This window comes from Salvelinus sp. IW2-2015, linkage group LG8 (genome assembly GCF_002910315.2).
Source record: "Salvelinus sp. IW2-2015 linkage group LG8, ASM291031v2, whole genome shotgun sequence".
In the NCBI taxonomy this organism is placed as follows: domain Eukaryota; kingdom Metazoa; phylum Chordata; class Actinopteri; order Salmoniformes; family Salmonidae; genus Salvelinus; species Salvelinus sp. IW2-2015.
The window spans coordinates 31,517,699-31,545,001 of record NC_036848.1 but is presented as its reverse complement, the minus strand read 5'-3'; the positions used below and the strand labels follow the sequence as shown (position 1 = coordinate 31,545,001).

Genomic DNA, 27,303 nt, shown 5'->3' with positions numbered 1-27,303 from the left:
ATGTTTTAGCACCATTTTTTCACATGTGAGGAGAATAACATTATTTCAACCCCATATGAGAATCTGCAGTTCCACATGCGAAAGTGAGATTTTCACAGTTGGAGTTTTCTTACATGTGAAACGGCATATTTGATTTTCACTTTCACATGTGGATATTGCAAGTTCACATGAAAAACTATGGGGGCGTTTTTCACATATGAAACTGCAAATGTGATTTTAACGTGAATGGTTTTCACATGTGAAAATGCAATTCCCACGTGTAAAATTCAGATTTTCATATGTGGAATTTTCTTACATGTGAACCTGCAAATTAGATTTTCACGTGATTGATTTTCATATTGGAACTTGCAATTCCACATGTGAAAGTGAGATATTTGAATGTCAATGTTTTTCACATATGAAACTGCAAAGTCGATTTTTACAAGTGATTGTTCTTAATTAACATGCGAACTCTAAATTTATAGTGCCTTAAAAAAGTTTTCACACCCCTTTACTTTTTCCATATTTTGTTSTGTTACAGCCTAAATTTGAATTGGATTACATTTAGATTTTGTGTCACTCATCTACACACAATACCCCATAATGTCAAAGTGGAATTATGTTTTTATATTTGTTTTATTTTTTATTAATACAAAATAATTAATAGCTGAAATGTCTTGAGTCAATAAGTATACCTTGTTATGGCAAGCCTAAATAACGTCAGGAGTAAAAATGTGCTTAACAAGTCACATAATAAGTTGCATGGACTCATTGTGTGCAATAATGGTGTTTAGCATGATTTTTTAATGACTACCGCACCTCTGTACCCCACACTATCTGTCAGGTCCATCAATTGAGCAGTGACTTTCAAGCACAGATTCAACCACAAAGACAAGGGAGGTTTTCCAATGCCTCACAAAGAAGGGCACCAATTCGTAGATACATTTTTTTTTAAAGCAGACATTGAATATAGAATGCTGAAGTTATTAATTACACTTTGGATGGTGTATCAATTACACCCAGTCATAACAAAGACACAGGCATCCTTCCTAACTCAGTTGACGTAGAGGAAGGAAACCGCTTAGCGATTTTGCCATGAGGTCAATGGTGATTTTAAACCAGTTACAGAGTTAAATGGCTGTGATAGGAGAAAACTGGGGATGGATCAACAACATTGTAGTTACTCCACAATACTAAACTAAATGACAAAGACTAGGGAGGGTGTTTTTTTTATAAAAAGAAAAGGAGTATAACTAAGCACAGGCAAAGTCCTAGAGGAAAACCTGGTTCAGTCTGCTTTCCAGCAGACACTGAGAGACAAATCCACATTTCAGCAGGACAATAACCTAAAACACAAGGCCAATTATACACTGGAGATACTTACTAAGATGACATTGAATGTTCCTGAGTGGCCTAGTTACAGTTTTGACTTAAATTGCCTTTAAAATCTATGGCATACTTGACAATGGCTATCTAGCAATTATCAACAACCAACTTGACAGAGCTTGAAGAATTTGTTAAAGAATAATGGGCAAATTATTGTACAATTCATGTTTGCAAAGCTCTTAGAGACTTACCAAGAAATACTCCCAGCTGTAATCGCTGACAAAGGTGATTCTAATATGTATTGACTCAGCGGGTTCAATATTTATCTCGTCAAAATATATTAGTGTTTCAGTTTCCATTAATTGAAAAAACAAATCGAAATTTTCTTCCACTTTGAAATTACAGAGTATGTTGTGTAGATGGCAAAAAAAWWTWWWWWWTAATTAAATACATTTTAATCCCACTTGGTAACACATCTAAATGTGGAAAAAAGTAAAGGGGTGTGAATACTTTGTGAAGGCACTGTAATACAGTACATGTACTATATTACACTTTGATTCAGTCAACTCTGACAATCGTTGATGTACTACTGATCTAGGGTTGATGTTAGTGGTTTTCTGTAGTGGCATCCTAGAGAAAGCTAGTTATGATCATACGTCACCATTTCCTGTCACAATCTGTCAAATCCTACAAGTGATCAACACGACTCCCAAACACTCCCAATGCTCTCACTCCCGGTGGATATGATAGAAAGGGAGAGTAGACTGTTTCTCCAGCATAAGTGCCTGTGAATTAGTGTTACATTCACTGTAGCTGTCGACACTTAGACAAACAGAGAGCGCTCTTGCTATTCCTGTTGCCTTGTAGTCAGTCTTTAGGTCATACTAAAGGCCTCCCTCAGGTCTACTCAAACTCTATGGGTCTCTATGGCAATGAGGGAGGTAACGTTAACACATACAAACACAGTTAGTTTCACAGCACTCGTGGAAATGACTGTTGCGAGCATCTGTCGTTTAAAATGGAATATGAGTTTAGGGTAATCGGTCAATCCATTCCAAACAGCACATGGAAGTGATTACATTTGCTTTTGAGTTCGTGTAGAATGCCATGGAATGGATGAGCATTCCGGAATACTGACGTAGACATTAGGGCTCTCGGAATAATGTGATACGCCTCTGTAGCATGCAGAAACKTTTGACTTAATCCTGACTCACTCCAATGTGAGAGGGGAGATAACACGGGCGGATGCCTGGCCCCAACCCAGACCATCAACCCCAAAAACAAAGGGCTGCAACCCTGAACGTTTAAACTGAACTACGATAACCTTTGCATTCAATTCATTCCATCACTTTTCCTGCTGTAAATTCAACTTCAGAGGATTGTATGCATTTTGTTGACAACTGCACCAAGCATATGGTGGCTTTTGTTTTTACGTAACCAGTTTGTTTAACATTGATAGTCTGGCAATGGAAAAGTCAATGATCAACAGGCATGCAGTTGCTTCTGGCGTCTTTTACTTGCAGCACAACAATAATTAGGCCTTGTCCAGTGCAGTAACTGAATCTATAGTAGGCCTACTCAATTATACACAGTGGAAATTGAAGGGCAGGCTTATGCTACTACAAGAGCAAAATTGTTTTGAAATATTTTCTTTGCTCAACTGAATGAAGCAATGTATCCTACAGGAACATAGAACAGTATACGCAGTTTGAAATMAACTCCGTAACACTCTGACATTGTGTTTGTAAGGGGGTGGGTGGAGGAGGCATGCATACTGCACCCTCTGCACATCAGATGAGTCCACCAATCGCCTGTCTTGTTTATATTGCCACAACGTGCCAGTTGCCTTTATAAACTCTGGAGCCTCACACAGCAGCCCCACAGAGCGAGTTAGAGCATCTTTGTCGACTGACAGCAGTAGACCAACAAAGCTCAATTTAGTGAAAAGCGTCTGACATTTATTTGCAAATGTATGTAACGTTTATTTATGCAGATCAAACATATTTTTTTGTAGAAAGTCGTAAAGTTTAAAGAGTAGTTTTGTGGCAACTTTGTACATTTTTAGATACTTTAATATTTAACAATGTTTTGGTCCGTCTTCTGCGCAACTTTTCTTCTTGCTCCTTTAGTTTGCGAGTCAAGAGCCAAGCGATATGTCATCGGCTGTCCAGATAAATGTGACAAATTTCTATGTCCCCCGATCCCTGCGGACTGTATGGCCGGCGACATCCTTGACCAATGCGACTGCTGTCCGGTCTGTGCGCACGGAGAAGGTGATGTATGCGGCGGCACGGGGAGACTAGGGGACCCGGAGTGCGGAGAGGGCATGGACTGCTCGATATCGGACGGAATTGGGGTGTCCGCCACAGTAAGGCGTCGGGGCAAAAACGGTGTGTGCGTCTGCAAAGGTGCGGACCCGGTGTGCGGCAGTGACGGGGTGTCCTACCGAAACATCTGCGAACTGAAGAGATTGAGTAACCGGGCTCTGAAGCTTCAGCAGCCACCGATCATCTTCATACAGAGAGGAACCTGTAGCAAAGGTATGTGTCTATGTTGGAATTCAACATAATGTATCAAAATCACTGTCAAGTGTTTTGGTAGACCCATCAGCAATCATGTACGATATTGTGCGTAAAACCATAATGTGTAAAGGGTGTAGGCCTCAACCAAATGGAGATGATATTATCCAGTGAATTGGTCTGCGGTAAATTATGCTCCCTAAATAATATGTTGCAAAGAAATGAAATGAAATGACTGTAAATATGAAGGTTCAAGGGATCTGTTTTACTGTGGCGTAAAGCAGTTGGACCCAGTGGTAGAGCCAGTTTGTCAGAATGTATCACAATTCCACCCAAGACATTTAACAGTAGCCTACCAGTCAAACTAGACAGAGCTTTAGTGTGTTTAAAATGTTTTTCACAAGGAGATAAGTGATGTTAATGATATCGTGTCTAAAAAATATCTTAAGTTGTTGGTTAATAATACATTTTAATGCAGTTTGATTGACATTTCAGTGTGTGGCTTCATGGCTGTTTTGACTAATTAAGTGACTTGTAGGGCTCCACATGCAGATAGTTTGATCTGAGTTGGCACAAAGCTGGCTGCAAACATCAGCCTCAGCACTTCAGTACTTCAGTTGAGTGCATCTTACGCCAGAGTCTTTCATTCCAAAGTCACATTTTTATTATAAATACAGGGTCAAAACCTGTTGATCTGACTTTCTTGGGAACTTGGTGTATGCAGTGTAAATAAATACTGGCTTTCTGCCGATGTGTATAGTTGTGATGCTTGGCTTGAGGTATATATTGAGAACACACACACACACACACACACACACACACACACACACAACACACACACACACACACACACACACACACACACACACGACCACACACACACACACACACACACACACACACACACACAGCTGTGAACACACCATTCACACCTAGATCAGTAGCTACAGTAGAGCCTCTCTGTTATAACTTGAGCCCTATCAGATTAGACAGACGACAGAGCACAGGAAGGTGAAATCTCAGCTCAGTTTAGCCCCTGTCTGAACATTTGAGTATCCAACTCCTGCTCCCCGCTCTTCACTCCCTCCTCCTCCTCTCCCTCATTTTCATCCTCTTCCTCCTCCTTCTCTTCCCTCTCCTAACTTTTGAACACAAAACTCCGTCCCAGATTCTGGAACTCTGTTTCCCCCCTTCAGGTCAGAGGACTGGCTTACCTTGATATGAGTTTACCTCACCACCCCAAAAATAGCTGTTACACTCAATAACCGAGCACAGGACCGCTCAGAGCTGAGTGAGGTCTCCAGGAGTTTCAGCCAAGCCAAAGATCTGGAAGGTCTCTGAGTCACATGAGCTGCTTCCACCTGTGATGTCATAGCATCTGGTCCTGATGGAGTCAGTAGATTGTATAACTTCTACCAGATGGATCCAGATCTAGGTCAAATTCTACAGTCATAGAGCCATGTTTTGTCAACCCATTTCTTCATGAGGTGACTCGTTTCGCATGTACAGTACGTGTGACTGACAGACATGGATACAAGATCAACGAAACACTGTAGGTAGAAAGTTCACTGGGCTGGTGACTTAATACCTTTTGAATGGAAAGAAATGTGAATGAAATCTCCTACCATAACGTGTTTTGTACACAACAGATTTAGTTGGTTCAAATCAAATTGGTTTAGTTTGTTTTATTTAATTGGTAGCTAAGTTAACTAATACTTAGTTAATACCTCTTTATTTATTTCTCTTGATGATGCTCTGTTCTCTGTTTGAGTGACACGATGGAGATCGCTGCGACAGACCATCTGACAGTGAAAGACCATCGCCCAGACTCTGAAGAGCTGAAGGTTGATCTGAAGGTAGTCAGATGGTCCAGACTGAAATGCAGCCTGCTACCCAGTGCGTTCAGTAGAGGGAGAGGGGCAGCTTCCGCATGGAAAAACGTATAAACCACTTATGTCAAGATCACCATGGGAATAACAGTGGATGCTTGACTAGAATGCCCATGTGCAGGCATGGACACGCTGGTCACATGAATGGGCAGGGATGGATGGGTGATTGATTGATTGATTGATTGATTGATTGATTGATTGATTGATTGACAGGCGTTGTTTCAAGGACAAGGGCACAAAGTTAGCCCAGCAGAGGTTTTGATCTATTGCGAATCGTGGTAGTATCTCAATAGACTCACAGATTCTGCAAGAAATCCCTCAAACATGCAGACCATTGGAAATGAAAAATAACTTGTTAAAGTAGATTTATTCCACACAGTTGTCTTAGACCATATCTACAGTATTAGGTCATTACAATTACCCTTCCTGCCAGCCTCTGTCTTTCAATGTTCTCACTTCACTCAGAGAGTGTGATATGAGAGGGACCCATGCGGCCAGACAGCCAAGCCAAGTGTCAGTGTCATACAGTATAACCGATGGGCACTTCAGTGGGCAAAAATAGACTGGCCATGCCCTATATTCAAGAGATCTGCTAGGCAGAGAAACCCACATCTGTAAGGGTAATGGGATATTATTTTCTCTCTCTACGTGATTTAAATTTGGTGTGTGTGTGTGTGTGTGTGTGTGTGTGTGTGTGTGTGTGTGTGTGTGTGTGCGTGCGTGCGTGCGTGCGTGTGTGTGTGTGAGTACGTGCACGCGTGAGTGCGTGTGTGTGTGCGTGTGTGTGAGTCTGTTTTCGCGTGTGTGTGTGACAAGAGTTTTCTGATTCCTCTCGCATATCATCCACAAAATATGTTTATCTTGGATGATAATTCCATTATGTTTAGCTAACTGGAGTCAAAACAACATGCCACAATACTACTTCTGTATATCTATTTCCCAACCTGCCTGTGTGTCTGTTCAATCATGCTTTCAGTGCACCAAAGAGATGGTGTGACTCATAGTGATTAAGAAAGTCCTCAATTTACAGCATATTCTTTGATCTTTATAAAAAGGTATTTTTATGTGATTTGATTAAAGGCCATTTTACATGGCATGCCAGAGTGCATGTCTCTATCTGCAGGTCGGGTCGAGGGAATTTTTTTAAGTCTGTGAAACTCCTTAGAATGAGATAATATTAATGGAGCTGTTAGGACCTGTTGGATGGATACCATGTTGCCAGAAGCTAATACACCACAATGCAGAGCAAGGAGAATGTCTACGCCTCATCCAGCACTGTGTCTGGCGCTATCTAGTGCTATTTAGAACCTAAAAGGGTTCTTTGGCTGTCTCCATAAGAGAACCCTTTGAAGAACCCTTTTTGGTTCCATGTAGAACCCTTTTGGGTCCCTTGTAGGACCCTTTCCACAGAGGGTTCTACATGGAATCCAAAACGCTTCTACGTGGAACCAAAAAGAGTTCTCCCTGGAACCAAAAAAGGGTTCTCCTGTGGTTACAGCCCGAAGAACCCTTTTGTAACCCTTTTTTCTTAGAGTGTAGGTGTCCGTGTGACTGTCCCTGTTGTTGTGGTTGGGGGTGATTGGGAGAGCTCAGTTCAGCCCATCTGCAGTGCATTATGTTTAGCCTATCATAGGTTGTGTGAGACCAAACCACACCAAATAGGGGTTTTAAAATAACTCTTTCATCAGTTTGCGAGGTGGGTTGGAAAGGTGCTATTRATTAGAAGGAGGAAATGGAGTATAGGCCTGGAGATATTCGTTAARTGGACCGACACAGATCCAAGTGGAAGAGATGAATAACCAAAGGAAAAGGGGTAATTGCAAACGTTTTTGCACGCGCTGCAGCTGTTCCCGAACCAAAGTTGCGCAAGTTAAAATAAAGTGTTTTGGTTATACAAGTTCAGATTTGAGTCACTTCCTGAGTTTTATAAGCTCAGTGAGATGATCAGAAGACTGACCATGCTGTACAATATCGAGCCTCAAAGCGAATCTTCCAATTTCCCTGTTTCAGATTGATCTGGATTCTGTCAGTCACACTACCCTTGTGGATGTTATCAATCGAGTTGTTTATATAGTATAGTGATGATAGGAGGCCAAATGCGCTCTTAACGGTTGTTTATAAAAGTTTATACCATGGCATGGTTGAATACTTGTTTCTGATTGGCTTGAAAGGCATTATAGATCGTGCATTATTTCCCTATAACGCACAATATATTTGCGTGGTATAATTCAATGGCTACAGTTCATTCTTACGTGTCCTATGTTTGAGCTACTTTTTAGAGCAAAATTCGAATAGAAAACATAATTGGTTGAAATCGAATTTCATAATGGCATGCCAGGACTGATGGCTTGGTTAGCTAAAATAGCAAGTCTGTTTGTTTGGTTACCATGCCAACTACTGTAGCTATCTAGTAAACTTGCTAGCTACTTCGGTGGATGTTGAACACATTTCTAGCGTGGCTCTGTGTGTTCTCTGGAAAATAATGCAACTCCATGGAAGGTCAGTTCCACTCCACTAGCGCGTCGTGGAACACACCTTCCACTTAATTCATTGTTTTCCAGAGAACGCATAGCCCCTGTTGATTATCTCTTACATATTGGTAATGACTGACTAGATATAAATAACAATTGTCCAGACAGAGGCTTGAGTTTGCGAATTGACGTTTATTAAACCAACTTTACACAGGCTACTGTTTGGGCCGTAGCACACGCCAAATAGATGACAGATAACCCACAAGCCAATCGGACCTTCTCTTGTGAAGCCCAGACGTAAGAGAGAGAGAACAAAGGCTGAACCTGGTCTTAACTTCCAATGCTCCACCCCCTGCCCAACCCCCTCACGCCACTCCGCCAACCACCAGGATGCCCGGCATCAGAACATTCCAGGCATTCCCGTGATTGGCAGATAGCAGGTTGATTGACATGTGGACCCGCGAACACCGGGTACTGGTCAGTACAACACAACCACCTCCTAGCTCTAACACATAACACACAGCTGTCTGTGCGGGTCGCTACACAGCCCCCACCACAAAGTCCCTCGTCCCGAGGGAACAAACAAGTCTCTGAAGCGACCCGGAGGTCTCCTTTGCCTGCGTGGCCGTGATGGTCGCAGAGTGCCCCTCTGGGAACCAGGGGTGAAGGCAGGGATATGGGGGACAAGGAAGCGGGAACGGGTAATACAGTCCGTGGCTCTGGGGAACCACGCGGTGACACAGGGGGGGGGACAGGGGAGTGGGCTGTCTGGAGCCTTGTCTGCGGCACCTGAGGGTGGGTGCTGGAGAATGTCATTGCCAGATAGGGGAATTGTGGGGTTCCTGGGGTTTGGGGAGAAGAGGCCCCTCTGTATGGGGCTAACTGTTCCCGGTGCAGTGCCACCTTTCTCCCCTGGAGGAAGCTTGCACCCGGTAACACAACCTCCTACCCTCTCAGGACACTGCAGGGTCCCACCCAGTGACTGTCCAACTTGGGCATCTGCCTTTTTTCCTTAGGGGGCTGTAGACCCAGACCAGCTCCCCAGCCCACAAGTGCCTTCCCGGGTGTGCACGTCATAGTTCCTTTTCTGCCTCACACCTGCATTCACCAGCTGCTCTCTGGCGAAGGTGTGGGCTGTCTCCAGGCCGGTCCTGGAGTCTCCGGGCATATCCGGCCCCGGAGGAACATGAGGGCTATCCAGGGGCCGACCAAACGCCATCTCCGCAGGGTGCGGATCTCTCTCCCCAGCATGAGGAGGGAGGCGTGCAGGAGGTGGAGTCTTGGACAGCGGAGCGGCATGCCATGAGGACCATGGCAGGTGCTTGTCCCAGTCACGCTGGTGTTTGAAGAACGATGGGCCAGCTGCTGTCCAAGCGTTTTGTTGAAGCGCTCCACAAGGCATCACTTTGAGGATGGAGAGGAGTAGTGCGGGTCTTGTGCATACACCAGCCTCTCACAATGGTGGCGAACACACGGGACTCAAAGTTTCTGCTTGGTCGCTGTGGATGAACTCTGCAGCTCCAACCTGCTGAACATCCCCGCTGTCAGGGCGTCGACGATGGTCTCTGCCTCCTGGTCAGGCAGAGCAATAGGCTCGGGCCATTTTTGTGAATAGTCCATGGCCGTGAGCACCCAGCGGTTTCCACTGTCTGTGGTGGGGAACGGCCCAACTACATCCACTCCCACCCTCTCCATGGGAGCCCCACTGGGAACTGTTGGAGCTGAGCATGAGAGCGGCCTGGGGCCCTTTCTCGCTGTGCAGTTTCACAGCGGCGACAAAAGTCCTCCACAATCCCTCTTGTGCTGCCCCCAGTAGAAGCCTGACGGAGACGGGCGTGTTTTTGTGACCCCAAAGTGTCCAGTCCCACCCCCCCATGAGTACTCTGGAGCACAGCCTCCCGCAATGCTTTTGGGACCACCACCTGCCACTCTCCTCTCCCGTAGCTGACTCCTTCCATGCCCGCTGTAGCACGCCAATCAGCCAGCCGCAGTCTCTTCAAACTTCGACCACAACCCTTTGGTCGGCGAGTGGAGAGCGCTGTCACCTCTTCCCATGGTGGCCTCACCTGCGCCTCTACCCACTGTAGCACTGGCTGTAGGTCTGTGTCCCGTCCCTGCTGCTGCGCCATTCAGCCACGTCGCAGTCTGCAGCTCAAGCAGACAGCCCGCTCGCCCGCACACACTGTGCACAGACACCCTCCTCTGCCCGCAGCTCTCCTCTCCCGTCCCTCTCTCCGTTCACAGTGGCGGCAGCCGTCTGCAGTACAGGGCCGACGGGACACTGGCGTCGGCGTTGGAGTGGCGTGCCCCTGCCCTGTGCACCACCGTGAAGTCATACGGCTGAAGCTCCTCCAACCAGCGTGCCACCTGCCCTCTGGCTCTCTGAAAGACATGAGCCACTGGAGAGCAGACGTGGTCAGTCCTTACAGTAAAGGGCAGACCACCCAGGTAGTACTTGAAGTGTTTGACGGAAGCCACACAGCCAAAGAGCTCCCGCCGGGTGACACAGTAGCGGCGCTCATGTTTGTCAAATGTTTTGCTGAAGTACGCCACCACTCTCTCCCCCTCTGGCCCACCTGGGCCAGCACCCCACCCATGCCACATTGCTCGCGCTGTGTCCAGGATAAAGGGCAAGGTGAGGTCAGGGGGGGCGAGCACGGGGCCTCGATCATGCACGTTTTGAGCGGTGTTGAACGCCTCCTCAACTCCACTGTCCAAGTGAAAGCCTTGTCCTTCGGCAGCGGCGGTTCAGGTGGAGCAGCAACGCTTGAGAAGCCCCGTACAACCTCCTTAGTACGAGGCCAGGCCCAGGAGCTCTTCAGCTGACGCTGGTCGGTGGGGGTGGGCCAGTCTCTGACAGCCCCTACCTTGTCTCCATGGTGCTGATCCCCTCCTTCCCCACTCGGTGGCCCAAGAAGGACACCTCTCTCCTCATGAATTGGCCACTTCTCGGGGTGGAGCTTCAGACCTGCCGGCAGCCACCCTCCCAGCACACGCCGTAGCGCCCCCAGGGCTGACTGGAAGGAGCTGCCATGGGCCAGGATGTCAATCGAGGTATACCAGACACTGCTGTCGGGGGATGCCATCCAGCACCCTGTCCATCAAAACGCTCAAAAAGTAGCTGGAGCGTTGCACAGGCCAAAGCACAGGACCTTGAACTGCCAGTGTCTCTTGTTAGTGGAGGAACGCAGTTTTGGCTCTGGCCTCTGGGGAGAGGGGCACCTGCCAGTAGCCACTGCGGAGGTCTAGTGAGGAGAACCAGGAGGACCCCTAACCAGGTCAGCGACTCATCGATACGTGGTATGGGGTATGAGTCCTTCCTGGTTACCTCATTCAGCCGCCTGTTAGTCCGCACAGAACCTCAGCTTGCCCCCTCTCCTTCGGAACCATGACGACTGGCGCCGCCCAGGGGCTGTCTGAGGGCTCAATGAAAGTCTGCCCGCTGCATCTCCAACAAGCCCTTGTCTGCCGCCTCCTGGCGTGCCAGCGGGATACGGCGGGGACGCATCTTGATGGGTCGAGCATACCTGTGTCGATCTCATGCTTGCCACCAGATGAGTCTGACCCACCTCTTCTCACTCACGCAAAGCTGTCCTGAATTCAAACAGCAACTGCCACAACCGTTCCTGCTGCTCGGGTCAAGACCAACACAGTTCCTCCCCCATAATCTCCCTCACTGCAGACAGTGTCCTTCCTCTCCCATCTGGGGTAGCTGGGCTGGGGGTGCGGCCCGGGCTCACAGAGGGCTGTGTCATGGAGGTAGCTGGGGGAATGTAACACATTGCCGTAGGTGACAGGGGGACTGGGGAAAAGTCACACACAGCTGTGGGGGAGGGGGCGCAGCCATGAGTCTCTGCTGCTTTAACTGTTGGAGTAAAGGGTTTGTTGGGTTGAGTGAATGTGACATTAGGGGGGGCATGGTGACTTCGTCCTCCCTGGAAGCTCAGTGTGCCCCTATTAAGGTTCTAACTGCAGCCTGTGCTCCTAAGAAAGTCCACCCCAGGATACAAGGGTCCTGCACAGCCGCCCACCCACACAGGATGACGCACAGTCCTGCCCCCTACTGTCAGAGTCATTATTCCCTTTCCCTTTCATGGGTGCCAGCTCACCTGTGAACTGTGCGGAGCTGCACAGTTGTAGGCTCACACTGAGTCCAACCTGGCACAATATCTGGCTTCACCAGGGTTACTGTGGACCCAGTGTCACAGGGCGGAGCAGGGCACCCCCTCCACAGTGACAGGGACATGACAAAAGTCCCAACCACAGGTTCCGGCCCACCACAACAACAGGCTCCATCCGCTTGACCTCGTCTGCTTCTGGGGGAAGTGGAGCCTTGCTTCCCCGTCTGGTGCCGGTGGGGCTTCCTCCTGAAGATGATGGTGGTTGGGATAGAAAGCCAGGGTCCGCACACCCGGTCTATGCGGACCCGAGCCGTTTTCCCTGAGCTCTGGGGGACATGGGGCAATCTCGGCGCAGATGGCCTGGCTGGCCACAACCCAAGCAGACCCTGGGACCAGGGCGTGTGTTTCGTGCCGCCTGTAGCGACACAGCACGAATGAGTTCTGTCATTTCGGCCACCCAAGCAGGCTTTTTCCGGCTCCGGGCTGCTCTGCCCCCCAGCTCGCACAGAGGGTGTGTCTCCCTGCACCCCACCAAAGCCCCAGCTGAAGCCCCAGCCCACACCAAGCTCCCTCTCCAAAGCCATCTCCAAGGCTGTCTGCAATGACTCAGGATGAGCCCAGCTGGGTCTGTATGCGCAGCTCCGTAGGAGAGAGCGCCTGTATGAACTGGTCCCGTGCTAGCTCGCTCTGCACGGAGGGGGGCATGTGAGCATATGCCCGCCGAGAGAGCTCTCAATGTCATTAGCTAGCACCCTAGAGGCTCTCCAGGCTGCCTGCGTCTATTACTCAGTTCGGAGCGCAGTAGCCCGGGCTGTACACACTGTCCATAGCGCCTCCTCAGTGCTCCCACTAAAGCACCATAATCATGCCTGTCCTCGGGGCTAATCAATATCAAACAGGCCAGAAGCTTCATCCGTGAGGCATAAAGCCAACTGCAGTGCCCTTCTTCATCCGACCACCCCCTAAAATGAGCTAACAGTTCAAACTGAGCATGAAAAGCTTCCCAATCCGCCTTACCGGAATACTTGGGGTCTTAACAGATACGAGCGCAGCCGGGAACTGGGCGCCGCCATGTTTGTTTACATCCTGAGCCCCAGATTCCTCGTCACGAGCCGCGTCGACGTCACCACTTCGGTCCGCCCACAGAATCCGCGCGAAATACAGTCGAGAAGCACTCATGCCCGCTTCAGCCGCCATCGCTCTAACGTCCTCCTCAAGCGGCCTCTGCGCTCCGACGCCCTGGCGATCTCCTCAGACAGAACCCCGACGTCCATTCACAAACCCCTCTCTTGGCCATAATCGTCCCCTACCTCCACCCTTCACTTCGGATTCCTCGAAGCATTTTCAATCCCGTTTCTCACCTACGGTAGCTAGCACATAAGTCAGCTAGCTAGCTGGCTAACTTGTATCAACGTTTTTACTTCTGACACCAATGTAATGACCTGACTAGATCAATAATGAACAATTGTCCAGACAGAGGCTTGAGTTTGCGAATTGACGGTTTATTAAACCAACTTTACACAGGCTACTGTTTGGCCGTAGCACACGCCAAATAGATGCAGATAACCCACAAGCCAATCGTGACCTTCTCTTGTGAGCCCAGACGTAAGAGAGAAGAGAACAAAGGCTGAACTGGTCTTAACTTCCAATGCTCCACCCCCCTGCCAACCCCCTCCACGCCACTCCGCAACCACCAGGATGCCCGGCATCAGAACATTCCAGGCATTCCCGTGATTGGCAGATAGCAGGTTGATTGACATGTCGGGACCCCGCGAACACCGGGTACTGGTCAGTACAACACAACCCACCTCCTAGCCTAACACATAACACACAGCTGTCTGTGCGGTCGCTAACACAATTATAGAGTATACAGTATAGGATATACAGTTGAAGTCAGACATTTACATACACTTAGGTTGGAGTCATTAAAACTCGTTTTTCAACCACTCACAAATTTCTTGTTAACAAACTATAGTTTTGGCAAGTCGGTTAGGACATCTACTTTTCATACACATTAATTTTCCAACAATTGTTTACAGACAGATTGTTTCACTTGTAATTCACTGTATCACAATTCCAGTGGGTCAGAATTACATACACTAAATTGACTGTGCCTTTAAACAGCTTGAAAAATTCCAGAAAATAATGTCAGGGCTTTAGAAGCTTCTGATAGGCTAATTGACATAATTTGAGCAATTGAAGGTGTACCTGTGGATGTATTTCAAGGCCTACCTTCAAACTCAGTGCACCTTTGCTTGACATCTTGGGAAAATCTAAAGAAATCAGCCAAGACCTCAGAAAAACATTGTAGACCTCCACAAGTCTGGTTCATCATTGGGAGCAATTTCCAAACGCCTGAAGGTACCACGTTCATCTGTACAAACAATCGATGCAATATAAACACCATGGACCACGCAGCGTCATAGCTGTCAGGAAGGAGACACGTTCTGTCTTCTAGAGTTTCACGTACTTTGATGGAGAAGTGCAAATCAATCCCAGAAGAAAGGATCTTGGGAAGATCCTGGTAATATGAAATAGATAATCCACAGTATAAAGAGCCATATGAAACTGAAAGGGTCAGCAAGGAGAGAGCCAACTAGACAACCGCCATAAAAAGCCAACTACAGTTTGCAACTCACATGGGGACAAAGATCGTACTTTTGAGAAATGTCCTCTGGTCTGGTGAAACTGTTTGGCCATAATGACCTTCGTTATGTTGTGGAGGAAAAATGCTTGCAAGCTGAAGAACACCATCCCAACCGTGATGGACGGGGGTGGCAGCATCATGTTATGGGGTGCTTTGCTGCAGGAGGGACTGGTGGACTTCACTAAATAGATGGCATCAGGAGGTAGGTAAATTATGTGGATATATTGAAGCAACATCTCAAGACATCAGTCAGGAAGTTAAGCTTGGTCGCAAATGGGTCTTCCAAATGGATAATGACCCCAAGCATACTTCCAAAATTGTGGCAAAATGGCTTAAGGGCAACAAAGTCAAGGTATTGGAGCGGCCATCACAAAGCTCTGACTCAGTTCAATAGACAATTTATTGCAGAACTGAAAAAGCGTGTGCGAGCACGGAGGCCTACAAACCTGACTGTTACACCAGCTCTGTCAGGAGGAATGGGCCAAATTCACCCAACTTATTGTGGGAAGCTTGTGGAAAGGCTACCCGAAACGTTTGACCCAAGTTAAACAATTTAAAGGCAATGCTACCAAATACTAATTGAGTGTATGTAAACTTCTGACCCATGGGAATTGTGATTAAAAGAAGTACAAGCTGAAATAAAATAATTCTCTGTACTATTATTCTGACATTTCACATTCTTAAAATAAAGTGTTGATCCTAACTGAACTAAAACAGGGAATTTTTACTGGGATTAAATGTCAGGAGTTGTGAAAAACTGAGTTTAAATGTATTTGGCTAAGGTGTATGTAAACTTCTGACTACAACTGTATATACAGTACCAGTCAAAAGTTTGGACACACCACTCATTCAAGGGTTTTTCATTATAGAATAATAGTGAAGACATCAAAACTATGAAATAACACATATGGAATCATGTAGTAACCAAAAAAGTGTTAAACAAATCAAAATATATTTTATATTCTAGATTCTTTAAAGTAGCCTCCCTTTGCCTTGATGCAGCTCTGCACACTCTTGGCATTATCACTCAAGGACATTCAGAGACTTGTCCCGAAGCCATTCCTGAGTTGTCTTGGCTGTGTGCTTAGGGTTGTTGTCCTGTTTGAAGGTGAACCTTCGCCCCAGTCTGAGGTCCTGAGCGCTCTGGAGCAAGCTTTTCATCAAGGATCTCTCTGTACTTTGCTACGTTCATCTTTCCCTCGATCCTGGCTAGTCTCCCAGTCCCTGCCACTGAAAACATCCCCACAGCATGATGCTGCCACCACCATGCTTCACAGTAGGGATGATGCCAGGTTTCCTGTAGATATGACGCTTGGCATTCAGGCCAAAGTGTTCAATCTTGGTTTCATCAGACCAGAGAATCTTGTTTTTCATGGTCTGAGAGWTCTTTAGGTGCCTTTTGGCAAACTCCAAGCAGGCTGTCATGTGCCTTTTACTGAAGAATGGTTTCCGTCTGGCCACTCTACCATAAAGGCCTGATTGGTGGAGTGTAGCAGAGATGGTTGTCCTTCTGGAAGGTTCTCCCATCTCCACATAGGAACTCTGGAGTTCTGTCAGAATGACCATCGGGTTKTTGGTCACCTCCCTGACCAAGGCCCTTCTCCTCTGATTGCTTAGTTTGACCGAGCAGCCAGTCTTGGTGGTTCCAAACTTCTTCCATTTAAGAATGATGGAGGCCACTGTGTTCTTGGTGATATTCAATGCTGCAGAAATGTTTTGGTACCCTTCCCCAGATCTGTGCCTCGACACAATCCTGTCTCGGAGTTCTACAGACAATTCCTTCGACCCCATGGCTTGGTTTTTGCTCTGACACGCACTGTCAACTGTGCGACCTTCTAGAGATAGGTGTGTGCCTTTCCAAATCATGTCCAATCAATTGAATTTACCACAAGTGGACTCCAATCAAGTTGGAGAAACATCTCAAGGATGATCAATGGAAACAGGATGCATCTGAGCTCAATTTCGAGTCGCATAGCAAAGGGTCTGAATACTTATGTAAATAAGGTATTTCTATATATGTATTTTTTTATAAATGTGCAAACATTTATAAAAAACTGTTTTCGCTTTGTCATTATGGGGTATTGTGTGTAGATTGATGAGGAAAATGTTGTATTTAATACCTTTTAGAATGAGGCTGTAACATAACAAAATGTGGAAAAAGTTAAGGGGTCTGAATACTTTCTGAATGCAGTGTATATCTATATATAGTTTAGTGCTCAGACTTTGAACAAACATTTTATACAGATTGATACTGTGGACTGGTCCAGTCCAAGCCAAAATAATCATTTCCCCCCCAGAAATGAGATATGCTCTCATTTCAGGGCTTGTATGAGATACCCTCTAATTTCAGGTCTTTTGGAAACATGGTATAACCCTGAACTAATTCCCCTGTATGTATTTGATGATATGTTAATAGTGTGTTTCTGGAATTTTTTCTCAGGCCAGGATAATCCAGACAGTCTGCGCCACAGATATAACTTCATCGCTGATGTGGTGGAGAAGATCGCTCCCGCTGTGGTTCATATTGAACTGTACCGCAAGTAAGGACCTCCCCTACTACACACACACACACACACACACACACACACACACACACACACACACACACACACACACACACACACACACACACACACACACACACTGACCACAGTAGTATTTACAGGTATCTGGGCCGTATTCATAAAGTGTCTCCAAGTTCGAATGCTGATCAAGGATAAGGTCCTCCGTATCTTATTCATTATCATTTAAAAGTCACAACTGATCCTAGATCACACTGCTTATACTCTGAGACACTTGTGAATACGGGCTCAGGTATCTGATACTGTTCTTCCCATAAAACTTATGACAACAAAGTTACAACTATTACCCTAATCAATTATATTGCGGTGGAGGGAGTGTTAGACAAATAAATACTATATTAGTACTGTAGATGTCAGGCCAGATCTCCTGCCTTGCACAGCTGTGTACATAGTTGTCAGCCTGACAAAGTGGATCCTATTGTCGCCATAAGGAGACAAACATGCTCCCCGCCCTCCTGTTAATAAACACATCATCAGGTAATTTGTTCAAGTGATCTGCAAGAGGAATTGCGTGAGCAAAATCCCGGTGTATGTTTGGCAGTAGTAGCATGTGGTCTCCTCATGAACATGTGGACTTACACATTTTGCAGAACAGTTCTTCAACTTGTACGTGTTTTAGGTGCAAACAGATAAATAATGCTTCCCTGTTGCCCCGTTTCCCCGTCTCACCCTCTGTCCCTGTCTCACCTTGTCTTCTGTCTCACCCGCTGTCTCCCTGTCTCACCCTCTGTCCCCACGTCTCACCTTGTCTCTCTGTCTCACCCTCTGTCCCCCTGTCTCACCTTGTCTCTCTGTCTCACCTCTGTCCCCCTGTCTCACCTTCACTCTCTGTCTCACCCTGTGTCTCCCTGTCTCACCCTCTGTCCTCCTGTCTCACACTCTGTCTCCTGTCTGTCCTCTCCCCAGGATGGTGTTCTCTAAGCGTGAGGTGCGGTCGCCAGCGGCTCTGGCTTCGTGGTGTCAGAGGACGGCTTGATTGTGACCAACGCCCACGTGGTGGCCAATAAGCACCGGGTGAAGGTGGAGCTGAAGAGTGGCGCCACCTTCGACGCCAAGATCACAGACGTGACGAGAAGCGACATTGCCCTCATCAAGATCGACACCCCGGTATGGCCTGTTACCTCTCTCTCTCTTCTCCAGTCATCTCTGAATGCACTGGTGCTTATTTTTTGTATTTTTTTTACAAGCTCTTCTGTTTACCTCAACCTCGCTTTTCTCTCTCTCTTTAACTCCCTCCTTTCCTATCTAGCTCGCCATCTTGATCTCGCTCACGCACTTGCCCCTCTCCCTCTCCATCTCTTTCTCTGAGATGGTGCCAGAGAACAGGAATGCAATGGAGAGATTAAGAGCGGCTATTAATGGAGTAGACAAGTATCATAAAGTCTTTTTTAGATAGTCTTTCATCTGCCAACACAGACGGGATTAATTTATTTATGGCCGACAAATTCCTGCATTGAAAAAATGGTCTTCATAATATTCTTGGAGCAGGCCAGGTTTAATACACTGCTCAAAAAAATAAAGGGAACACTTAAACAACACAATGTAACTCAAGTCAATCACACTTCTGTGAAATCAAACTGTCCACTTAGGAAGCAACACTGATTGACAATAAATTTCACATGCTGTGTTGCAAATGGAATAGACAAAAGGTGGAAATTATAGGCAATTAGCAAGACACCCCCAATAAAGGAGTGGTTCTGCAGGTGGTGACCACAGACCACTTCTCAGTTCCTATGCTTCCTGGCTGATGTTTGGTCACTTTTGAATGCTGCGGTGCTTCACTCTAGTGTAGCATGAGACGGAGTCTACAACCCACACAAGTGGCTCAGGTAGTGCAGCTCATCCAGGATGGCACATCAATGCGAGCTGTGCAAGAAGGTTTGCTGTGTCTGTCAGCGTAGTGTCCAGAGCATGGAGGCGCTACCAGGAGACAGGCCAGTACATCAGGAGACGTGGAGGAGGCCGTAGGAGGGCAACAACCAGCAGCAGGACCGCTACCTCCGCCTTTGTGCAAGGAGGAGCACTGCCAGAGCCCTGCAAAATGACCTCCAGCAGGCCACAAATGTGCATGTGTCAGCATATGGTCTCAACAAGGGGTCTGAGGATCTCATCACGGTACCTAATGGCAGTCAGGCTACCTCTGGCGAGCACATGGAGGGCTGTGCGGCCCACAAAGAAATGCCACCCCACACCATGACTGACCCACCGCCAAACCGGTCATGCTGGAGGATGTTGCAAGCAGCAGAACGTTCTCCACGGCGTCTCCAGACTCTGTCACGTTTGGCACTGCTCATGTGCTCAGTGTGAACCTGCTTTCATCTGTGAAGAGCACAGGGCGCCAGTGGCGAATTTGCCAATCTTGGTGTTCTCTGGCAAATGCCAAACGTCCTGCACGGTGTTGGGCTGTAAGCACAACCCCCACCTGTGGACGTCGGGCCCTCATACCACCCTCATGGAGTCTGTTTCTGACCATTTGAGCAGACACATGCATATTTGTGGCCTGCTGTGGTCTGTGGACCACCTGCAGAACCACTCCTTCTATTGGGGGTGTCTTGCTAATTGCCTATCATTTCCACCTTTTGTCTATTCCATTTGCACAACAGCATGTGAAATTTATTGTCAATCAGTGTTGCTTCCTAAGTGGACAGTTTGATTTCACAGAAGTGTGATTGACTTGGAGTTACATTGTGTTGTTTAAGTGTTCCCTTTATTTTTTTGAGCAGTGTATATTAGCATGGCGGGATTGTTGATATAGGGCGCCCCAGCAACGAACATTATTAATTGTAAAAACMGTGAAAAATTTTCAAGAGCAGGAGGGTCTTTTTGTGCTATGATTTAGATGTAATTTACTGTTTTTAGCCTTGCTAGCACACGCTACCGCCCTCCTGAAGTGTATTACCAGTCGGCACCAGAGTAAGTTTCACACATCCCCATGTGTTACACGTGCGTGCATGTGTATGTGTGGGTGTGTGTCCGGAGCATGGCAGGCTTCTTTCTGTGCCACCTTGATGTCAATTCTCTAAGGCCTCTGGCTTGGCAACTGCAAGATTCAACATCATAAACCCTCTTCTGAAAGTTTTTTTTTCTTCATCATATGTCTTTGATAAAGTCTGCACATGGACAGTGTGTTTTTTCTTCTCCCATAATGACTTCAAGTCTCTTTAATAGTTAGGAACTGTTCCACTGTTCTCAGTAAACGTATCTTACAGTATTAGTTCTGGAGGCCTGTAAGTTCCAGATAACATCTGACCCTTAGAGACCTAAATTGTTGAAAGTCATTAAATGACAATTACACTGTAATAACCCCACCATAAACACAGAAAGAACCATTAGGACAGAACCCAAGGACTGACTGACCCCTTCCAGACGGAGTGACCAAACTCCCTGACCCTGTCCTGGAGCACGAGGTGGAAAGAGGTAATGGCGTTGGTGTAATGGCGGTTGCASGTCTGTGTCCACTTGGGCCACGGTGGTAGCTAGCCTGCGGATCGTCCTTAAAGCGGCACCGGAGCCACACAGTCGCACCCTGCTAGGCGGGTATCTGCGTGTGCCTTGGTTTGCTCGCTGCTCCTCTTTCCATCACGTCAGAGGATGAGTCTGTGCAAGCTTCGGCGGCGTCAATGGACAGGCAGTAAAGAGAAATGGTCTCCTGTTGGCAACAAGGACATGACTATGCTTCTCTGTATCTCTCGCTGCTTAGTGACTGACGGACTAAATGGCTAAGTGGATCTGGGTCATGGCGGTGCTAATTGCCAGTGTTCTCTTTAGTCTGCATGGCTGTTGAGGTCCCACACCTTCTGGGCATGTGCAAACAGAAAGCTGGAACTCTCTCTTGTGTTGACTTTAATAACCCTAGATGGTTGACGATACAGTAAGAGCTAGGTGTTGCTGTTACCGTATTATAATTGTATGGATTGCCTGGAATACAGTGRATTGTGAAATTATTCACCCCCCTCGGCATTTTTGCTATTTTGTTGCCTTACAACCTGGAATTAAAACGATTTTGGGGGGGTTTGTATCATTTGATTTACACAACATGCCTACCACTTTGAAGATGCTAAATATTTTTTATTTTGGAAAAAAACAAGAAATATGACAAAAAACTGAACTTGAGCATGCATAACTATTCACCCCCCCAAAGTAAATACTTTGTAGAGCCACCTTTTGCTGCAATTACAGCTGCAGGTCTCTTGGGATATTTCTCTATATGCTTGGCACAACTAGCCACTGGGATTTTTGCCCATTCTTCAAGGCAAAACTGCTCCAGCTCCTTCAAGTTAGATGGGTTCCTGCTGGTGTACAGCAATATTTAAGTCATACCACAGATTCTCAATTGGATTGYGGTCTGGGCTTTCACTAGGCCATTCCAAGACATTTAAATGTTTCCCTTTAAACCACTCAAGTGTTGTTTTAGCAGTATGCTTAGGGTCATTGTCCTGCTGGAAGGTGAACCTCCGTCCCAGTCTCAAATCTCTGGAAGACTGAAACCGGTTTCCCTCAAGAATTTCCCTGTATTTAGCGCCATCCATCATTCCTTCCATTCTGACCAGTTTCCCAGTCCTTGCCGATGAAAAACATCCACACATCATGATGCTGCCACCACCATGCTTCACTGTGGGGATGGTGTTCTCGGGGTGATGAGAGGTGTTGGGTTTGTGCCAGACATAGCGTTTTCCTTGATGGCCAAAAATATCAATTTTAGTCTCATCTGACCAGAGTACCTTCTTCCATATGTTTGGGGAGTCTCCCACATGCCTTTTGGCGAACGTGTTTGCTTAATTTGTTCTTTAAGCAATGGCTTTTTTTCTGGCCACTTCCATAAAGCCCAGCTCTGTGGAGTGTACGGCTTAAAGTGGTCCTATGGACAGATACTCCAATCTCCGCTGTGGAGCTTTGCAGCTCCTTCAGGGTTATCTTTGGTCTCTTTGTTGCCTCTCAGATTAACGCCCTCCTTGCCTGATCCATGAGTTTTGGTGGGCGGCCCTATCTTGGCAGGTTTGTTGTGGTGCCATATTCTTTCCATTTTTTTATAATGGATTTAATGATGCTCCGTGGGATGTTCAAAGTTTCGAAAAAAACATTTATAAGCCATCCCTGATCTGTACTTCTCCACAACTTTGTCCCTGACCTGTTTGGAGAGCTCCTTGGTCTTCATGGTGCCCCTTGCTTAGTGGTGTTGCAGACTCTGGGGCCTTTCAAACAGGTGTATATATACTGAGATCATGTGACAGATCATGTGACACTTAGATTGCACACAGTTGGACTTTATTTAATGAATCATGTGACTTCTGAAGGTAATTGGTTGCACCATATCTTATTTAGGGGCTTCATAGCAAAGGGGGTGAATACATATGCACGCACCACTTTTCCATTTTTAATTTCTTTAAATTTTTTCAAACAAGTTCTTTTTTTCATTTCACTTCACCAATTTGGACTATTTTGTGTATGTCCATTACATGAAATCTAAATAAAAATCCATTTAAATTACAGTGTAACTGTAACAAAATAGGAAYAACGGCAAAGGGATGCATACTTTTGCAAGGCACTGTATATCCTGTACATGTCTCGGTCTCCGTGAACTTTAGAGGAAGCCTGTACATCAGTGTTAAACAACTGATCCTCTTTAGCACAAATTATAGTCCTCCATTGCATAGCCTATTGACAATGATGAAACATGTTTTCCGGAAATGCATAAATATTTTCAGTGACGCTATCTGCACACTGTATAATTATGGCCCTTGGGACTCGGCTGAGGAAGTTCACTAATCTTAATACATGACCACAGTGGGACGGAGGTTGGATAGGCAGGAGAGTGGAGCTAAGGCTGATATCAGAGGGAAAACATGTATAGTACATAGACTGTTACGTGATAGATTTGATAGCTGCCGTACTGTTGAAGTTCTCTATAGAGGACAGATAGGTACAGGGAACCTTGCCAAAGTTACTCATTCCTGAGGAAAGAACGAACATCAAGCAGCCTATAATAAATACTGGTTGGGGAAATGTGTCCATGTGTAAATGTCACTAAGTGAATTCCTATGGATGAGTCACTTCCAAATGCTGTGTACAGTTCTGTCAAACTACAGGAGTGCCGTGGTTAATCATAGTCCACACAACAAGAGAAGCCTTTGTTTTTCTGCCGATGGCTCTCTGTTGTTGTGGTGGCTGGGTTTTTATGTGGTTCATGTGATCTTTTGCGCTGTGTCATTGGAAGACAGTTCACACAAAAACAGACCTGCGATGTAGTATCTCCCTTGTAGCACTAGTACTTCGTCTTCTGCACGACGCCTCGGACAATATTATGCCCTCTTACCATCATAAAAGGTTTGTACTTTTTGAAAATCCTTCCGTTCTTCATGTCTGCGCGGTGTCTTTGTTCAGCAGAAATTCTAGTCTAGATTTGGTAATCGGTCCAAAATGGATTCTATGGACCAAAGGGCCATTGATTCTAGTCTAGATTTGGTAATCGTCCAACATGGATTCTATGGCACAAAGGGCCATTGATTCTAGTCTAGATTTGGTAATCGTCCAACATGGATTCTATGGGCACAAAGGGCCATTGATTCTAGTCCCTCAATGCCATCAAGAACTGCATCCATTAGAGTATATTGTTACCATGCTCGTTAATCAAACATCTACATTAACATATAATTGAAGGGGCCCTCAACTGTCCTTTTCATTCCCCGGATCTTGTACAGCACAGAACATTTCTGGGGCCGTGCTTCCTGCATCCAGGAGGATAAGTCTAACTGTGCTACATAATCACCACCTGGAGGCATTACCCATCATACTGAATGAACTGCCTTGAACTCTCTGTGCAGTAGCAGTACATGTATACCACTGCTTCACATCTGTCAAAGAACCCTTCTACATTTTCCTCCTAAAACCTTTCCCTCTTAAAACCTCTTAAAACCTTTACAGGATGCTGTTAATCTAACGGCACTTTGCAATTTACATTAGCTATTACAGTGAAAGAATACCATGCTATTGTTTGAGAGAGTGACAGTTATGAACATGAAAATGTATCAATACACCAATTAGGCACATTTTGGCAGACATGACACAACATTTTTAACAGGGAATGCAATGGATCATTGGATCAGTCTAAAACTTTGCACACGCACACTGCTAAATTGCACCTAAACTGGAAATAATGCATTATGGCCTTTCTCTTGCATTTCAAAGATGATGGAACATATCTAATATGTTATATTCTCCTACATTCATTTCACATTTCCACAAACTTCAAAGTGTTTCCTTTCAAATGGTACCAAGAATATGCATATCCTTGCTTCAGGTCCTGAGCTACAGGCAGTTAGATTTGGGTATGTCATTTTAGGCGAAAATTGAAATAAAGGGTCTGATCCTTAAGAGGTGTGATCTTCACCTSAAACAGCCTCAAATAAACCAGACCTGTTTATATGAAGGCCGTTGAGTAGTCAGATGTACTGTAAAGAGGAAGATCCTGGTGCCATGTGGTTCACAGGTGGAGGCGTATTACTGTATGCATTAATATTAGATAATGGTCACGAAGAGCTTGTTTCCGCTGGTCAGCAAAGTGATGTTGTCCAACTCTGTGGCCAGAGTTAACCCTCTTTTACACTGCCACTGTTGACAATGACAGCCTGAATTCTAACTTGAAGTTTGCATGCGTTACGTAACTAAAGTTTTCACATCAATCATTCGTTGATGTCAATGAGAGATTTTACAGACATCAAGTTAAGATACGGTCGGTCTGAAGACCCCGTTGAGAAACTTTGTTGAATCGTCTTGACAGAGACAGATTCGTCTCAGCAGCCCCACACAGATGGCGGAGTATGGTGAATCAATCGAAAACATGGATAAAGTAAACAAGTTTTAGGTAACACTAAACAGATGTTAAACCTCTACCATACAGTTGTCTCTCCATCCAGCAGATGTTGTCTTTATCCTGCTACACTTTTTCCCATGTTCCTGACTAATCCAATAAGCTATAAAAAAGAATAGAGTCGCACTCTATGTATAAACTCCCAGTAATTCTAAAGCATGGTGATGCCGAAACGTTGGTGATTTACCAAATAAATGACTGGGAGTTTACATCAAATCKTTTTCTCTGGGTGTGCGCCAACTCATATTTTCTATTCGACCATGACTAATCCAAACCACAGAGAAGAGAAGGYCCCAGCCCATCCCAGCCCAAAGGCAGACTCATACCTGTGGTTGTATCCACCTAGTCAATGTGTGCCAATCAAACAAGTTCAAAGAGAGAGATGGATATTTTTTTGTTGTTGTGACACTGGCATCAACAAAGTCATCGCTCAGTCGGCGTGTCTCATCCTTGCATTCTTTCAGGGGTRCTGTCTTGTCCATCTCGTGTGGAACCCTTAACATCCATCTCTCTCCATGGCGCTCGGTAAGACTTCGAAACCAGGGTAAAGCCCGCACTCTACTTAAGAGGACATTTGTAACATATGTGTCATTCATTTGGAGTGGAGTCTGTTAGACACAAGAGAGGCAAGCTCTAGTGGTGTGGAACAGAGATGAAAGACCCAATACATGCCTCCACCGGACGCTGGCGTTCCCAGGCTTGTGTTTCTCTCTTGGCTCTGAATGATGTCTTTGGGGCTGTGTTGCACCCTCAGGGACATGAAGGTTTCAGGAAAAAGATTCCCCGATTGCAAATGTCTGGGAGATTTTGTGTCGTACTGTTAAGTCCTCAGTGACATCTGTCTGGAGGGATTTGCTGTATCTCCTATTAACTGGAAAGACAAAGTGACGTGGTAAGTTTGTCTAGAACTGCTAAGTCCATAGCAACAAACAGTTGAGAGCAACAAACAGAGTCAGGTCCTGAAAACGTACACCCAGAGTCTGAGTGTTTGAATGTGATTTACTGACCTTGTCCCTGATCTAGGAACAGCCAGTCACAGGCTTTTCCATCTGCCTGGACTGAAAATTGATATTCTAGTCAAAATCTGGGATTGATGAGCCTTTATTGGAATGGGTTATATAAGTGTGTGAGTGTGTGTGTGTGTACCACCCAAGAAGAGAGATGAAAGATCACATCAGCAGAAAAGGGAAATGATGAATCACTTCAGATGCTCATCCTTGCTATGGTCGGTGCCAAGTCCAATGGCCCCATTTCTTGAAGTTAGGCCATTTTCCCATTTGGCTTTCCTCAGACAGGAGACAGCCAGAACGGCGTAACCCTTAGGAACCTTGTCCAGGTCAGTCACAGACGGGTCCTGTGGACTAATAGAGTTATGACAGACTTCAATCTTATTTTCAGAGGAAGCCCTCACCATGCATGATCGTCTCAATGTGAAGAACAGCTCCTGCCTGGGGACAGGAAGGGTTTTTACACTAGAGGAAGTGGAAAAGGTGTTTGCCGACTGGGAGCCACACAAGGAGAGAGAGAGAGGGGGCTGTGGGAACACTGTACACTCAGCTGTGGCCTTAGCAGATAAAAAGATAGTCTCTGCTGGCCTGTATGCAAGCAGAGACAGAATATTGTGTAGAGTGTGCACGTGCGTGTGTGTGTGCATGTTTGAGGGTGTGTCTGGAGCATGGCAGGCTTCTTTCTGTGCCACCTTGCTGTAATCCTCTCAGGCCTCTGGCTTATCCCTAGATGCTGCTCAATAGCGTGGACTTTTATGTGGTTTGCAACAGCAAGTTTCGACATCATAATCCACTTCTGAAGAGTTTTTTATCGTTTGTCTCTGATAAAGTCTGACAATGGACTTGTTTTGCATGTGTAACGGACTTAAGAACGTACGCGTAAACTACTCCAGCA

The 27,303-nt window shown here is 46.0% G+C and overlaps 1 pseudogene; it reads left to right on the top strand.

Moving 5' to 3' along the window:
* Positions 1–3,166: 3,166 nt before the first annotated feature.
* LOC111968222 (serine protease HTRA1B-like) overlaps positions 3,167–27,303 on the top strand; it is a 43,480-nt pseudogene continuing 19,343 nt past the window's right edge.